The 17,854-nt window shown below is 39.1% G+C and overlaps 1 protein-coding gene across 1 annotated transcript in view; it reads right to left on the bottom strand.

The window, feature by feature from the left end:
- ptprk (protein tyrosine phosphatase receptor type K) overlaps window positions 1–17,854 on the bottom strand; it is a 344,134-nt gene that overhangs the window by 204,499 nt on the left and 121,781 nt on the right.

Raw genomic sequence — 17,854 nt, 5'->3', positions numbered from 1 at the left:
TTGAGGAAACCATTTCAAAGCCCAAACGCCCAGAGGATGGACATCAGGCGGAGAGAGGACAGACTTCACCAACATTTGTCCAAATGAGCTTACATCTGTTCATCTGCCTCTCCAAGGCCAGAAGAGGGATGACCGTCTCTCTCTCTCTCGCTCAAATAAAAAATAAACGTATTGATTTATTGACGACAATCGCTACAATGTAAATACCGAAAATGTTCGGTTATTTGTTTCAATTAAATTAATGACTTTTTTTTTTTTAACCAAACAGTTGGGTTTGTCCAAATTTGACCCAATATTGGGTTACAACAAATGATGTGTAATGATGATATTACTGATACTACTACTATTATTATTATTATTATTATTATTATTATTATTATTATTATTATTAATAATAATAATAATAATAATAATAATAATAATAATTATTATTTTTTTTTTATTTATTTATTTATTTATTTTTTTTTTTATCTAATAAATTGAGTTGAAGTCATAATAATAATTAGAACCCCCTGTATTTCCCCTGTAATTCCCCAATTTCTGTTTAACGGAGAGAAGATTTTGTTCAGCACATTTCTAAATAGTTTTAATAACTCATCTCTAATAACTGATTTATTTTATCTTTGCTATGATGGCAGTAAATAATATTAGACTAGATATTTTTCAAGATACTAGTATTCAGCTTAAAGTGACAATTAAAGGCTTAACTAGGTTAATTAGGGGGGTTAGGGTAATTAGGCAAGTTGTTGTATAACGATGGTTTGTTCTGTAGACTATCCACATCAAATATTGATTAAGGGGCTAACAATATTGACGTTAAAATGGTTTTTAAAAAAAAAATAAGAACTGCTTTTATTCTAGCCGAAATAAAACAAATAAGACTTTTATCCAGAAGAAAAAATATTATAGGAAATACTGTGAAAAATTCCTGAATCTGGTAAAATATTTATTCAAAAAAAATAATTTTGACTTCAACTCTCTCTCTCTTTCTTTCTCCTTTCTGATCCTCATCTCCTGTCAGCTGTGAGAGATAAAGCCTGCATGAAATTCATCCTATTTACTGGCTAAATAAGGTCTGCTGGCCATACCGTGTGCAGTTCATCAGGTGGATCTTTTTCCAGACTCAGAATCTATCAAGAGTAATAACTTTCTCTGTCTCTGAAATGACTTTCTTTCTGACGTAACCATTGCTCATGTGGGTGGCCAAAAATCATCTTTTATTTACAAGAGTCCTGACTCTTAGCTGTGTTTAACACACACACCTGGGGTCACACACACTAGACCATCAGCAAACTAAATTAGTCGGATATTCATTCTTTACCTACAATTGGACAATTCAGTAGGTTAAATGTGTTATTAATATGTTGTATTTTATATACTGCTCTATCCAAAGGCTTGGGTTTAGTGAATAATTCGTTTATTTTATGATAAAGAAATTAGATTTACTATTTTATTTTGGATATTTTTTCAAATCTCTCTATTTATAATACATGATGGTCACTGGATCATCACGGGATGGGCTTCTGTGATTATTTTTGTTTTAATGGTTTTTGAAAAAGAAAAGTGTCTTCTGCTCTCCAAAGATCTCTCTCAAAAATAATTGTCTTTTTATATATATATATATATATATATACATACACACACTAACCGGCCACTTTATTAGGTACACCCATCCAACTGCTCGTCAACATAAATTTCTAATCAGTCAATCACATGGCAGCAACTCAATGCATTTAGTCATGTAGACATGGTCAAGACGATCTGCTGCAGTTCAAAGTGAGCATCAGAATGGGGATAAAAGGGGATTTAAGTGACTTTGAACGTGGCATGGTTGTTGGTGCCAGATGGGCTGGTCTGAGTATTTCAGAAACTGCTGATCTACTAGGATTTTCACGCACAACTATCTCTAATGTTTACAGAGAATGGTCTGAAAATGAGAAAATATCCAGTGAGCGGCAGTTCTGTGGGCGCAAATGCCTTGTTGATGCCAGAGGTCAGAGGAGAATGGCCTGACTGGATCCAGCTGATAGAAAGGCAACAGTAACTCAAATAAGCCCTTGTTACAACCGAGGTCTGCAGAAGAGCATCTCTGAACACACAACATGTCCAACCTTGAGGCGGATGGGCTACAGCAGCAGAAGACCACACCGAGTGCCACTCCTGTCAGCTAAGAACAGGAAACTGAGGCTACAGTTCACACTCACCAAACCTGGACAATAGAAGATTGAAGAAACGTTGCCTGGTCTGATGAGTCTCCATTTCTGCTGCCACAGTCAGATGGTCGGGTCAGAATTTGGCATCAACAACATGAAAGCATGGATCCATCCTGCCTTGTATCAACAGTTCAGGCTGGTGGTGGTGGTGTAATGGTGTGAGGGATATTTTCTTGGCACACTTTGGGTTCATTAGTACCAATTGAGCATTGTGTCAACGCCACAGCCTACCTGAGTATTGCTGCTGACCATGTCCATCCCTTTATGACATCTTCTGATGGCTACTTCCTGCAGGATAACGCGCCATGTTATAATCATCTCAGACTGGTTTCTTGAACATTGAGAAATACTTGAATATAACGTGGTAGACTCGTCTATTATTTGAATGAAGTTTATATTAGTTAAATGCTGGCATGTGTTATACTCCCACTGTTCCTAACACTATCCAAGCTGTTTTACTGTGGTAAACACAACAGCATCTCTATAAGCAGCCTCCACCAAATGTAACGTGCTCATTGAGTTGTGAATGATGTTTGACAATGAATTCTCCAGATGAAGCAGAATGATGTCATTTCCAGTTTCCAATCTGCTGAGAGTGTTTTCTAATGTGTAAAACAGTGGGCCTGTAGGAGCGGACAGACAGTTTATTGTGCAGACAGATGCTGAAGCTGCAGATGGAGCTTTATTTACAGATGAGACGCGTCCAGCAGATCTGCTGAGAGTTTTATTCCTCTGAGGGAACATCTGCTCCTCTTTTTCCTCTACAGGTCAGCGCGGAGAAACAAAAGTTCTTGCCTTTATACGAATAAACTCACACCTTCAGGATCTGAAAGAACTGGCCACAACCTGTAGGCAACCCAGAAATTTACTTGATTAGGAAAGCCACACACCTGTATATATAAGACCTTACAGCTCACAATGCATGTCAGAGCAAGTGAGAATTATGAGGTCAAAGGAACTGCCTGAAAAGCTCAGAGACAGAATTGTGGTAAGGCCCAGATCTTGCCCTGGTTACAAATAAAATCTGCTGCACTTGAGGTTCCTAAGAGCACAGTGGCCTCCATAATCCTTAAATGGAAGACATTTGGGATGACCAGACGCTTTTCTACAGCTGGCTGTCTGATCAAACTGAGCTATCAGGGGAGAAGAGCCTTGGTGAGAGAGGTAAAGAAGAACCCAAAGATCACTGTGGCTAAGCTCTAGAGATGCAGGAGATGGGAGAAAGTTGTAGAAAGTCCGCCATTACTGCAGCCTTCAACCAGTCGGGTTTTATGACAGAGTGGCCAACACATGATAGCCCACATGGAGTTTGCTAAAAAAACACCTGAAGGACTCCAAGATTGTAAGAAATAAGATTCTCTTGATCTGATGACACCAAGACAGAACTTGTTGGCCTTACTTCTAAACGGTATGTGTGGAGAAAACTAGGCACTGCTCCTCACCTGTCCAATACAGGCCCAACAGTGAAGCATGGTGGTGGCAGCATCATGCTGTGGGGTGTTTATCAGCTGCAGGGACAGGACGACTGGTAGCAATCAAAGGGAAGATGAACGCTGCTAAGTACAGGGATACCTCGACGAAAACCTTTGAGTGCTCAGAACCTCAGATTGGGCCGAAGAGACAATTCCAACAAGACAATGACCCTAAGCACACAGCTAAAATGACAGTGAGTGGCTTCACAACAACTCCATGACAGTTCTTGAAAGGCCCAGCCAGAGCCCTGACATAAACCTAATTGAGCATCTCTGGAAAGACCTAAAAATGGCTGTCCACCAACGTTTACCATCCAACCTGACAGAGCTGGAGAGGATCTGTAAGGAGGAATGGCTTAGAATCCCCAAATCCAGGTGTGAAAAACTTGTTGCATGTTTCCCAAAAAGACTAATGACTGCATTAGATCAAAAGGGGGCTTCTAAATACTGAGCAAAGGGTCTGAACACGGAGGACCATGTGATATTTCAGCTTTTCTTTTTTTAATAGATTCTGTTTTCTTAAGTGTGTTTATGTGTACGTGTGTTTGTGCATGTGTGTGTGTGTTTGTGCATGTGTGTGTGTAAGAGTATACGTGTAAGTTTATGCACCTGTACGTGTGCATGTACTGTACGTGTGCGCATGTGTGTATGTGTGTGCGTAAACGGCCGTCGGGTAAACACACGTTTCTCAGCGCGTCTTCGCCAGCTCTAAAGGTCAAAGGTCGGTCATGTGAACGGAGCGCCGCATCATCCAGATGGCAGCGCCGCTCAGCCAAGAGTTGCTGGCAGAAAATGAAGCGGCTTCATGAGTGATCTTTGATTTATGTAAGTGCTTTCTTACCAACATGTGCTGGAGAATTTGGAGGAGGTTTGTGTGAAGTGCTCGTTAATCACTCCAGCCGAAAAAAAAACTAAAATCAAGCAGAAGATGAGCAGGAGAGACAGCAGAAGACTCGGCGTATTAGACGAGAGCGTCTGGACGACTGTCAGAGTGAACATGATGACGGCGTCCACACCGAGCTGGTATTTGAGATGGTTTCAGCGAGTTCAGAGCTGTGGTTTGTGTGTCATTATGCAGACCAGAGCTGGACAGATACTCAACCACTACACCACTAATTACAGCAGTTTAACTGAGCTTAACCGACCTCAGTCAAACTGACCACAGCGCTCACGATGACTACACTGAGCTGACTCGCTGTCTACATAGGGAGCATCCTACTGAAAGTAGACACGCTGGTATGCAATATTTCAATATATCGCTATAATGAACACTGCAAAAATGCTTTTCTTACTTACATTGTTGTCTTGTTTCTAGTCTAAATATACACCAATTCCTAAATCAAGAAGCATTTTTCTAACAAGAAATATTTTGTCAAAGTTATGAGTCAAAATTATGTGAGTTTTTCCTTAAAGAGGACCTATTATGCAAAATAATCACTCTTATAAGGGTTTTAAACCCAGTTGTGTGTTAGCAGTGAGGGAATATATCCAGCTTCTAATGGGAAACATTGATTAATTGCATTTGTTATAATCAGACTGCAGAAACACTTTGATTGACATTCTCCCTTTGTACGTGTCATCAGAGGGGGAAAGCCCCGCCCACTAGTGACCATCTCTTCCTCATTAGTATAAACAGCCCTGAGTAAGAAGCAGCTGTCCACTTTTAGAGTTTTGAATCTGCCACTATGCTGGCACACAGGCGTTTGTAGCTCCGCCCCTTTTCTAAAAAAAAGCACAATTTCATTTGAATTTAAAGCGACAGTCATCAAAATGACACAATTAGGATAAAAGCCTAAAAGGGTCCGTTTCAGAGAGTTAGAAAACATTATCTGTGTGGTATTTTGAACTTAAACGTCACACACACACTCTGGGGACATCAGAGATGCTTTTTACATCTTAAAAAGGGGGCATAATAGGCCCCCTTTAAAAGAAGCAAAATAATCTGCCAACATGGTGAGCGAAATAATCTGGTTTTCACTTTGAAATAAGTTTATTTAGATTAGCCCATTGCAGATTATTTTGAGATTAGAACATATTGCAGACCTGAGGTGGTAATTTATGAATGAGAATGCTCATCAGCCAATCAGAATCAAGCCTTCAACAGTCACATACTTTAAAGCTTTTTAAATTTGACCTGAACAACAATCCAACCTCTCTCATGCCAACCTAGCAACAAAAATGTAAATAAAAAATAATAATGAAAAAGGTATAAATTAATAATAATAATAATAATAATAATAATAATAATAATAATAATAATAATAATAATAAATACATGCGTAAAGAATAATTTGCGAGTTGTAAAACCGGGCCTATTGTAAAGGTCACAACAGGGTCACCACATAAGAAAGCGTCTGATTGGATGAGAATTTGCATACGCTCACACAAGTGTTAGATGATGTCATGGATTTTTCTTAACGCTGTAAAGAACGCTTCAGTAGTGCGCGTACAGTATGTGCTAAAAGTACACTAGCACACAGATGAGCGCTAAGCTAATGGAGGTGGACTAAAAGCCACAAAACTCCAATTTCATGGGGTTTTTGAAGAATGCTTCAGCTTGTGAGCTTTAAAAGACAGCAATTTACAGAGCTGCTTCACACATAGCGGAAAATAGGCCAGCGGCTTAAGAAAGCTGGAAACAGCAAAAAAGAGCATTTACTACAACAAAAAAGAAAAAACAAATTATTTCTCTGAAGAAGAAAAAAACTAATTCAGCAAAGCTCGTGCAAACACACACACGCACACACACACACACGCACACACACACAGACACAAACACACACACACACACACACACACAAAAACACACACACACACACACCAGCACACACCAGCACATAACAACAGAAGACCCTCATTTCAGTTTGATCTGTTGCTCATTTCACATATTCTTAAAGGTGCAGCAGCAACAACCACAACAAAAAGACCTGTTAATAGCCACTGTTACTTTACAATACTGTGAGCATTGAGGATCTGTACAAAACAAACCTGTACGTCTGTGTGTTTAAATAGATAGAAATATAAACTAAAGTAAGAACAGATAAATAAAGTCGTATGCGACATGATAATCCATTTAAATAGCATACTAAATCATTTATTATTGTTGTTTTATATTAATAAAATAATTTATATTATATTTAGTTCTATATTAATAAACAATCAATGCATGAATAAATAAAAGTTTAAACGTACAAAACCTGAAGAAAAACATGAAACAAATAATAAATGATAGAAATAAATATAATCTAGCATTAGCTAATGAAAACTACAATATATCTCTTTTAGTCATATCTTTATTTTTCTTCTTTTGCATCTGTCTGTCATGTCTCTTTCTTATATCTGTCTGCCTGTATTACTTTATTTTACATCTGTTATATATGTCTGTCTGTTACCTCTGTCTGTTACTTCTGTCTTTGTTAGATCTGTCTGTCTGTCACTTCTGTCTGTAACACTTGTCTGTATGTCTATGTTATGTCTGTCTGTTACATCGGTTTGTGTTCCGTCTGTCTGTCTGTCACTTCTGTCTGTAACACTTGTCTGTATGTCTATGTTATGTCTGTCTGTCTGTTACTTCTGTTTTTGTTAGATCTGTCTGTCTGTCACTTCTGTCTGTAACACTTGTCTGTATGTCTATGTTATGTCTGTCTGTCTGTTACTTCTGTCTTTGTTAGATCTGTCTGTCTGTCACTTCTGTCTGTAACACTTGTCCGTATGTCTATGTTATGTCTTTCTGTTACATCGGTTTGTGTTCCGTCTGTCTGTCTGGTCATATAACCTTATTTTACATCTGTTAAGTCTGTCTGTCTGTAACATCTGTCTGTTACTTCTCTCCTTGTTAGGTCTGTCTGTCTGTGTTACGCCTGTCTGTAACACTTGTCTGTATGTCTATGTTATGTCTGTCTGTTACATCGGTTTGTGTTACATCTGTCTGTCTGTCTGTAACATCTGTCTGTAATATCTGTCTGTTACTTCTGTCTTTGTTAGATATGTCTGTCTGTCACTTCTGTCTGTAACACTTGTCTGTATGTCTATGTTATGTTTGTTACGTCTGTCAGTCTGGATAGTCATATTACCTTATTTTACATCTGTTAAGTCTGTCTGTCTGTAACATCTGTCCGTTACTTCTGTCTTTGTTAGGTCTGTCTGTGTTACGTCTGTCTGTCATTTCTGTCTGTAACACGTGTCTGTATGTCTATGTTATATCTGTCTGTTACATCTGTCTATCTGTCTGTCTGTCTGTTACATCGGTTTGTGTTACATCTGTCTGTATCATCTGTCTGTCTGTCTGTCTGTCTGTCACATCGGTTTGTGTTACATCTGTCTGTATCATCTGTCTGTCTGTCTGTCACATCTGTCTGTATCATCTGTCTGTCTGTCTGTCACATCGGTTTGTGTTACATCTGTCTGTCTGTCTGTCACATCGGTTTGTGTTACATCTGTCTGTATCATCTGTCTGTCTGTCTGTCACATCGGTTTGTGTTACATCTGTCTGTATCATCTGTCTGTATCATCTGTCTGTCTGTCTGTCACATCGGTTTGTGTTACATCTGTCTGTATCATCTGTCTGTCTGTATCATCTGTCTGTCTGTCTGTCACATCGGTTTGTGTTACATCTGTCTGTATCATCTGTCTGTCTGTCTGTCTGTCACATCGGTTTGTGTTACATCTGTCTGTATCATCTGTCTGTCTGTATCATCTGTCTGTCTGTCTGTCACATCGGTTTGTGTTACATCTGTCTGTATCATCTGTCTGTCTGTCACATCTGTCTGTATCATCTGTCTGTATCATCTGTCTGTCTGTCTGTCACATCGGTTTGTGTTACATCTGTCTGTATCATCTGTCTGTCTGTCACATCGGTTTGTGTTACATCTGTCTGTATCATCTGTCTGTCTGTCTGTCTGTCTGTCTGTCTGTCTGTCACATCGGTTTGTGTTACATCTGTCTGTATCATCTGTCTGTCTGTCTGTCTGTCTGTCTGTCTGTCTGTCTGTCTGTCACATCGGTTTGTGTTACATCTGTCTGTCTGTCTGTTACATCGGTTTGTGTTACATCTGTCTGTATCATCTGTCTGTCTGTCTGTCTGTCTGTCTGTCTGTCTGTCTGTCACATCGGTTTGTGTTACATCTGTCTGTATCATCTGTCTGTCTGTCTGTCTGTCTGTCTGTCTGTCACATCGGTTTGTGTTACATCTGTCTGTATCATCTGTCTGTCTGTCTGTCTGTCACATCTGTCTGTATCATCTGTCTGTCTGTCTGTCACATCGGTTTGTGTTACATCTGTCTGTATCATCTGTCTGTCTGTCTGTCACATCGGTTTGTGTTACATCTGTCTGTATCATCTGTCTGTCTGTCTGTCACATCGGTTTGTGTTACATCTGTCTGTATCATCTGTCTGTATCATCTGTCTGTCTGTCTGTCACATCGGTTTGTGTTACATCTGTCTGTATCATCTGTCTGTCTGTATCATCTGTCTGTCTGTCTGTCACATCGGTTTGTGTTACATCTGTCTGTATCATCTGTCTGTCTGTCTGTCTGTCTGTCACATCGGTTTGTGTTACATCTGTCTGTATCATCTGTCTGTCTGTATCATCTGTCTGTCTGTCTGTCACATCGGTTTGTGTTACATCTGTCTGTATCATCTGTCTGTCTGTCTGTCTGTCTGTCTGTCACATCTGTCTGTATCATCTGTCTGTCTGTCTGTCACATCGGTTTGTGTTACATCTGTCTGTATCATCTGTCTGTCTGTCACATCGGTTTGTGTTACATCTGTCTGTATCATCTGTCTGTCTGTCTGTCTGTCTGTCTGTCACATCGGTTTGTGTTACATCTGTCTGTCTGTCTGTTACATCGGTTTGTGTTACATCTGTCTGTATCATCTGTCTGTCTGTCTGTCTGTCTGTCTGTCTGTCTGTCTGTCACATCGGTTTGTGTTACATCTGTCTGTCTGTCTGTTACATCGGTTTGTGTTACATCTGTCTGTATCATCTGTCTGTCTGTCTGTCTGTCTGTCTGTCACATCGGTTTGTGTTACATCTGTCTGTATCATCTGTCTGTCTGTCTGTCACATCGGTTTGTGTTACATCTTTCTGTATCATCTGTCTATCTGTCTGTCTGTCTGTCTGTCTGTCTGTCTGTCTGTCACATCGGTTTGTGTTACATCTGTCTGTATCATCTGTCTGTCTGTCACATCGGTTTGTGTTACATCTGTCTGTCTGTCACATCGGTTTGTGTTACATCTGTCTGTATCATCTGTCTGTCTGTCTGTCACATCGGTTTGTGTTACATCTGTCTGTATCATCTGTCTGTATCATCTGTCTGTCTGTCTGTCACATCGGTTTGTGTTACATCTGTCTGTATCATCTGTCTGTCTGTATCATCTGTCTGTCTGTCTGTCACATCGGTTTGTGTTACATCTGTCTGTATCATCTGTCTGTCTGTCTGTCTGTCACATCGGTTTGTGTTACATCTGTCTGTATCATCTGTCTGTCTGTATCATCTGTCTGTCTGTCTGTCACATCGGTTTGTGTTACATCTGTCTGTATCATCTGTCTGTATCATCTGTCTGTCTGTCTGTCACATCGGTTTGTGTTACATCTGTCTGTATCATCTGTCTGTCTGTATCATCTGTCTGTCTGTCTGTCACATCGGTTTGTGTTACATCTGTCTGTATCATCTGTCTGTCTGTCTGTCTGTCACATCGGTTTGTGTTACATCTGTCTGTATCATCTGTCTGTCTGTATCATCTGTCTGTCTGTCTGTCACATCGGTTTGTGTTACATCTGTCTGTATCATCTGTCTGTCTGTCTGTCTGTCACATCTGTCTGTATCATCTGTCTGTCTGTCTGTCACATCGGTTTGTGTTACATCTGTCTGTATCATCTGTCTGTCTGTCTGTCTGTCTGTCTGTCACATCGGTTTGTGTTACATCTGTCTGTCTGTCTGTTACATCGGTTTGTGTTACATCTGTCTGTATCATCTGTCTGTCTGTCTGTCTGTCTGTCTGTCTGTCTGTCTGTCACATCGGTTTGTGTTACATCTGTCTGTCTGTCTGTTACATCGGTTTGTGTTACATCTGTCTGTATCATCTGTCTGTCTGTCTGTCTGTCTGTCACATCGGTTTGTGTTACATCTGTCTGTATCATCTGTCTGTCTGTCTGTCACATCGGTTTGTGTTACATCTTTCTGTATCATCTGTCTATCTGTCTGTCTGTCTGTCTGTCTGTCTGTCTGTCTGTCTGTCTGTCTGTCTGTCACATCGGTTTGTGTTACATCTGTCTGTATCATCTGTCTGTCTGTCTGTCTGTCACATCGGTTTGTGTTACATCTGTCTGTCTGTCACATCGGTTTGTGTTACATCTGTCTGTATCATCTGTCTGTCTGTCTGTCTGTCACATCGGTTTGTGTTACATCTGTCTGTCTGTCACATCGGTTTGTGTTACATCTGTCTGTATCATCTGTCTGTCTGTCTGTCTGTCTGTATCACTTTATTTTACATCTGTTAAGTCTGTCCGTCTGTCTGTCCGTCTGTCTGTTATCTGTCTGGATGAATGGATGGATGGTCCTACTTCTTTAGTTTACACTTATTAAGTCTGTGTGTTATGTCTGTCTGTCGGTTACACCAGATTGTTATTACTGTCTAGATGGATGAATGGATGGATAGTTATATTTCTTTATTTTATATAATTCCCCTTTATTTGTATAGCGCTTTTACAATTGTGTCAAAGCAGCTTCACATAAAAGGTCATAGTAAATTGGAACAGTATAGTTCAGTTTGTAGTGTTTAAGTTCAGTTTAGCTCAGTTCAGTGTGGTTTAATAATCACTACTGAGAGTCCAAATACTGAAGAGCAAATCCAACGATGCGCAACTCTACAGATCCCGAACCATGCAAGCCAAGGGAGACAGCGGAGAGGGAAAAAACTTCACTACATCTATTACATTTTACATCTATTACATTTGTCTGTCTGTCTGTCTGTCTGCCAATCTGGATGGATGGAAGGATGGATAAATATTCCATCCATTTATGAGTGGAGCTCCAAGATTAATCCTACTATTGTAATGAGGTTGGAGTATTAGTTGAGCTAGTGTACTGTAATGCTGGAATCCAGTAAACGAGAGCTTGTGAAAGACTGAAGTGAGTAAGCATGAAGGAAGATCCAGTCATCTCCTATTGATGATCTGATGTAAACCAGAGCAGGGCATCTCGTTCCAGCGGGTGTAGGAGTGTGAGTGTGAGCAAATGAATCCACATTAGCCTGTTCTGTGTGTGTGTGTGTGTGTGTGTGTGTGTTCGTCACTCCTCACCGCAATCAGAGCATGACTGAGCAGAAAGAAGAAAAGCATGTTCTCCTTACACAGAGCTGGAGAATGCAGAGCGCCAGCACTGCCAAACACACAAACACACACACACACACACACACACACACACACACACACACACACACACGCACACACACACACACACACACACACACGCGCAAACACAGACACACACACACACGTAAACACAGACACACCCAGAGCGGACACAACACACACAGATCAGACATAAAACACACAAACACGCACGCGCACACACACGCGCACACACACACACACACACACACACACACATACATACACCAGAGCAGAAAGAACACACATGAACAATCAGCCGTAAGAAATCATTACACTTCACTTCTCCATTTCCAGAACTCTACAGTAAGCTCCCGCGGTCCGGCTAGTTGATTAGCGAAGGTGTATTTTCCAGCGGCTGAGCAGCGGTCTGCAAATATAAGCTGATCTGCTATCTGTCAGCGTTCAGAGGGAAAACAGACCTGTCAAACACATCTGAGCTCTCTTTGATTGCTCCTGAAATGGGAATCAGTGGAACGGGCTGCTGCTTTTTGGCAGTGATGTAAAATGTGGGCATTGACATTCAGATCTCTGCCGTGAGAGACGAGACGCTCAACCGTCACACAATAGACGGAAACCCTCCTTATCAGAAATAAAGTTTGCGTTAATAACAAGTGCACTGTAAAAAATGGCCGTGATTTCAATGGTAAAAACCTGTAAAAATGCTACAGTAAAAATCCGTAACCTGGTTAACAATATCCCTAATATACAGTATACTGCGAATAACCGTAAATGGACTTTCCCAGAATTCCCTGCACAGCACATCACTTTGCATGCTTTTTATTGACATTACTGAGGATCTTTTTAGTTGTTTCTCCATCAGTTCTGTACATTAGAGATTTATATTACATCTAATGTTGATAAACAGTGTTTATTTCAGGACTTTAACGTTATCAGTGTTACTATACTGGTGTTTAGTAGCTGTGTGAATGACACTGGGCAGCTTCTATACACTGATACACTTTTCTGCTTGTGTTGTTAGTGATAAGCTTTGGTTCATTATGTAACTTCCTCATCACCACCTGTATATGGGTGTGCTAACGTGTCTAACTGTGAAACAAAAGATTTGTAGATGTTGGTAATTCAAAATACAGACATCTTACATCTATAAATTAATGAAATACGGTAGTTTACTGTAAAAATGGGACATTACTTTTACGGTTTGTACCGTATTTTTAACGGTACTGGCAACCACAGCTGCCGTTTTTTTACCGTAAATTTTACGGATTTATTCTTTACAGTGTAGAGTTGGGCGATTTGACCTGAAATCAAAATCTCGACTAATTGACCATTATAACTTGATTACACTTAATGAACGGTTATTTTATTTATTTATTTTACGTTTTTGCCCTCATAGTTCACAGACGTGTTTTGTACAGTAAATATGCTCACATATTACCAGTGAGAGATTTTTGAATGAAGGGTGTCTTACTTAAAAATAATTGAAGGAAACACACGCTATCTATGATTATTTACTTCAACAACTGAAATTAAAACACACATTGCCTAAAACAAACAGTCAGACTTTGTTCACACCAGATGAGGAATTCAGAAGTAAACAGACGTGTGAACATTTTAAGTTTATTCATTTCATTTATATAATAATTGTGGAACCAACATCACTACTTGCTATACACTATTTATACACATATACATGTATTTAACAACACACTTTACATGCCAAATTGACTTTCTCCAGAAGAAAACATATTATCAGACATACTGTGAAAATTTCCTTGCTCTGTTAAACATCATTTGGGAAATATTTAAAAAAGAAGAAATAATTTAAAGGAGGGCTAATAATTCTGATTTCAACTGTAAATAAAAGCTTTCTATTTATTTTTTAAAATTAGTCAATAAATTAGGAAATTAGCAACTATATTGGCATACATGGCAACTATATTTACCTTTGGCCCACTAGCCTTAATCAAGTTTGGTTTTTGGCCCATGATAAGAAAAAGTTTAGCCACCTCTGTTATAGCAAAGAACAGAATCACCAAGAGGCGACACTCTGTTGCTATTTGTGAAACAGCCACTAGATGCCGCTAGTGTAACGCGGCAGCCATTGTAGAGTGAAAATTCCAATAGGAAAACAGCACGGATAACTAACACTAGACAGAATGAATTAAAATATTGAGTTAAATATGAGTTCAAATGAGTACGTCCCCTTTGAAAAGTAACATTTTAAAGCAATATCCTAATGAAAACAGACCATTTCCAAAATATTGACAAGACTAAGTTTAAGCCATCTGATATCGAAAATATCTGTTTCATATATAACATAAAAGTAAAGTTAACAACATATATTAATTACTATATATATATATATTTTTTTTATTTTAGTCAAATTAGGATGAAGCAAAAATGAGTATACGCAACAAAAATGACATTATCTGGTAGTTTGTATGGCCTCCATGATTTCTAATGACAGCATTAAAAATCATGAATAAAAATAAAAAATATTAATAAATTTGGAGAAAGTAGCTTTATAAATAAAAACGTTATTGGTCTTTTTCAATAGACAACACTGGAAAAATACTGTGTACAATTTTGTGTATAATTTAATACTCCAACAAAAAGTATTGTTAATCTGCTATCAACATCCTACTTTGAAAGTCATGCTAACGTGTCAGTATTAATATGTATTACGCCAGTGCGTAAAATATTCAATTAAAGTAATTTAAAGTAATTTCACCTAAAAGTGACAGTTTCAAGAAAACAAGTATGGCTAATAAACATTAAGTCTGTAAAATAAACTATTAAAAGTGCTGATAATCACCAGTCTATGATGGTAAGTGTTGCATTGTCGTCTTTCAGGTTGTATTTCAGCTTCGATGCGCTTTTTAAATGAATGAATAAAACACAAAGCAGCTGCTTGCCATCGCAACAACAGTAAGATCCAATGGACGGCCGATCACTTTCACTCCAGAATGGTGGAATCGCTGGGCGCTGCTGTTGCAATGGAACGTTCTATTGAGTGTTCTCTTTGGTTATAGTAAATACTGTAGTGTTTTTGAACCACTCCGAAGTACTTGAATTAACCTGTTGTGTTGATTCTACAGTCGCTATGGTAACACAACACAGTAATATAAACAAATCACTCGATACTGTAGCTTTCTACAATCATAAGGTATATAATACTACAATACACCATAGCATACTGTAGTACAAACTAAAGTATACTACAGTATTTATTAAAGTTCACTACTAATAAATACTACAACTTTCCTTACACATCATACACAGCATAACACACTTCACTAGTGTATTTACTACAAGTTAATATGTTTTTTTTTTTCATGTGGACTGTTTTATTTGCTCTCCACAGCAGACCATATGAACATGACCAGAATCTCCCTGACTAGAAAGCCACGCAGAGAAGCGCAGCAGTGTTTCTCTCTGAATAAGAGTGTATGAGAGCATCATGAGCGGATCTTCCGAGTAACACTGACGCTCTTTACAAGATGGCTGACAGAAGACACTCAAGATGGCCGTCACACTTCCCACAACACTGATGCGACCCGTGCGCACTGATCCGCCCACGCTCTCCTTCACTGACCCACATACAGCAGGAGGAACCGTCCCTTCAGTCCGGCAAACGCTGACCAGGACATGTAGAGCGGAAAGCTGCACAGAAGCACACGTCCTCCTGAAGGATCTTCACACACTCACAGCAGCACGCAACTGAAATTGACCATGTTGAAATGTTGAAGTGTAATGTTGAACCTCTCACACACTCAATGCTTGACTCAAGTAGTGCATGGGGAGGGGCTACTGATAAAGGGGAGGGGCTACTGATTGAGGGGCGCTAAGGTTGAAGATTACTTTATTTCTTTTGGGTCATGTAATCAATTACGAGGTCTCCCGATGTTGCTGTTGTACTCATGGCAGGTACCCCTGCTGAAAAAACCAGCTTAAACCAGCCTAGGCTGGTTGGCTGGTTTTAGCTGGTCGACCAGCCTGGTTTTAGAGGGGTTTTGGCCACTTCCAGGCTGGTTTCCAGCCATTTCCAGCCTGCTCTTAGCTGGTCAGGCTGGAAAATGACCAGCTAAAACCAGCTTGACCAGCCTGGTTTAAGCTGGACATAGCTGGTTTTGGCTGGGCTCCCAGCCTGGCAATGCTGGTCAAGCTGGTTTTAGCTGGTCATCTCCCAGCCTGACCAGCTAAGACCACGCTGGAAATGGCTGGAAACCAGCCTGGAGGTGGCCAAAACCCCTCTAAAACCAGCCTGGTTGACCAGCTAAAACCAGCCTAGGCTGGTTTAGGCTGTTTTTTCAGTAGGTACTATTTGGTAGTTTGGTCATTTATTTCACCAATCTGGCAATTGTTAAACGGTCGGGGAATGGGTTTGAGTTTCTGTTTAGTAAAAAAATGCTCCATTGGGGACCACACTAAACTCATGCACTACACAGTTGAGTGTATAAGTGCATAGTGCGCCATCCGGCGTGCACTTAATGTAAATACAAACTAAACTGTCCACTCAAACGCAGCAGCATTATAAAATGTTAGCATTACAACAACACACTCAGACTAGGGGCTCTACTTTATTGATCTAATCTCATGGTCTAAAAGAGTGGTGCTCAACCCTCGGGCAATCCAAGGATCAATTGGTACCGGGCCGCACAAGAAATCATTAATTATTTCTGTTTTATTTAATATCTGAATCTGAACAATCTTTCACTTTGAAAAATCTTAAATTTTTTGAAAAATGACCGTATTCTCTCGGTTACATCTCGGAGCGCCAAAATTTAACACGCAAGCTAGCAAAATGAGTACGAAACAGACAAGACCTGACCAATCGGCTTTATATTTTGTATGGAATACACACATTTCGGTAGACTAAAGATCTCAGACAAACACTGCAGTGCTTTTTATTTTTATCCATAATTAAAAGTTGTATCAGAGTTGCAGCAATGTTTTGTCAGCTTGTCATTCTCTGAGAAAACAGTTGATGGTCGACTAGCACCCCCCCTGGGCCATGGTAAAACTGTCAAGCGTTGACCTGTCTGCAGTGATAAAAAGAGTAGGGACCACTGATCTAAAGTGTACGGCGCATGTGCACCAGGGGCGTGTCTGAATCCACTTTTGCTATTTTAAGGATGGAAAAACAGTTGCCACACTGAGTGCATAATTTAAAATGGTTGCCCTTGTGCAATTTAGGCATATACCATGAATTAAACCAATCAGAGTCTCATCTGTGTTTAAGACCAAGTTGTGCTCAAACCAGGGGCGTTGCTAGACATAAAGCTCTACTGGGGCACCCCCCCCCCCCTCCTAAAAATAAATAAATAAATATATATATATATATATATATATATATATATATATATATATATATATATATATATATATATATATATATATATATATATATACATATACATACACACACACACTACATATATATTTTTTTATATAAATATTTATTATAAATAAAAGTATTCTTATTATTATACAATTATTATTCTAAATAATCTTAAATGTAACTGGAAAACAATATTAAGACAACTGGAGTGATGCTAAGATCATTTAAGAAATTATTTTGCATAAAAATTAATTTCATTTGAACGAAATTCTATAGACAATTCAATAAAATACAATAAAAAGATGTGTTATGGGATTATCTGTTGTTTTAGACTTGACACATGGCAGATAATTATGTTTATTAAGCCTTACCTCCCTGACTCGTCATCCCTCCTTTTTTGCTTCATACAAAAAAATCTATCAGGAGGCATGCTTAGTAAGATCACCATCATATTGTTTAAACTTTAGTTTTG

The sequence above is a fragment of the Danio aesculapii genome, chromosome 20, assembly GCF_903798145.1.
Source record: "Danio aesculapii chromosome 20, fDanAes4.1, whole genome shotgun sequence".
Classification (NCBI taxonomy): Eukaryota; Metazoa; Chordata; class Actinopteri; order Cypriniformes; family Danionidae; genus Danio; species Danio aesculapii.
Note: the sequence above shows the minus strand (reverse complement) of the source record. Positions and strands in the feature narration are given on the sequence as shown.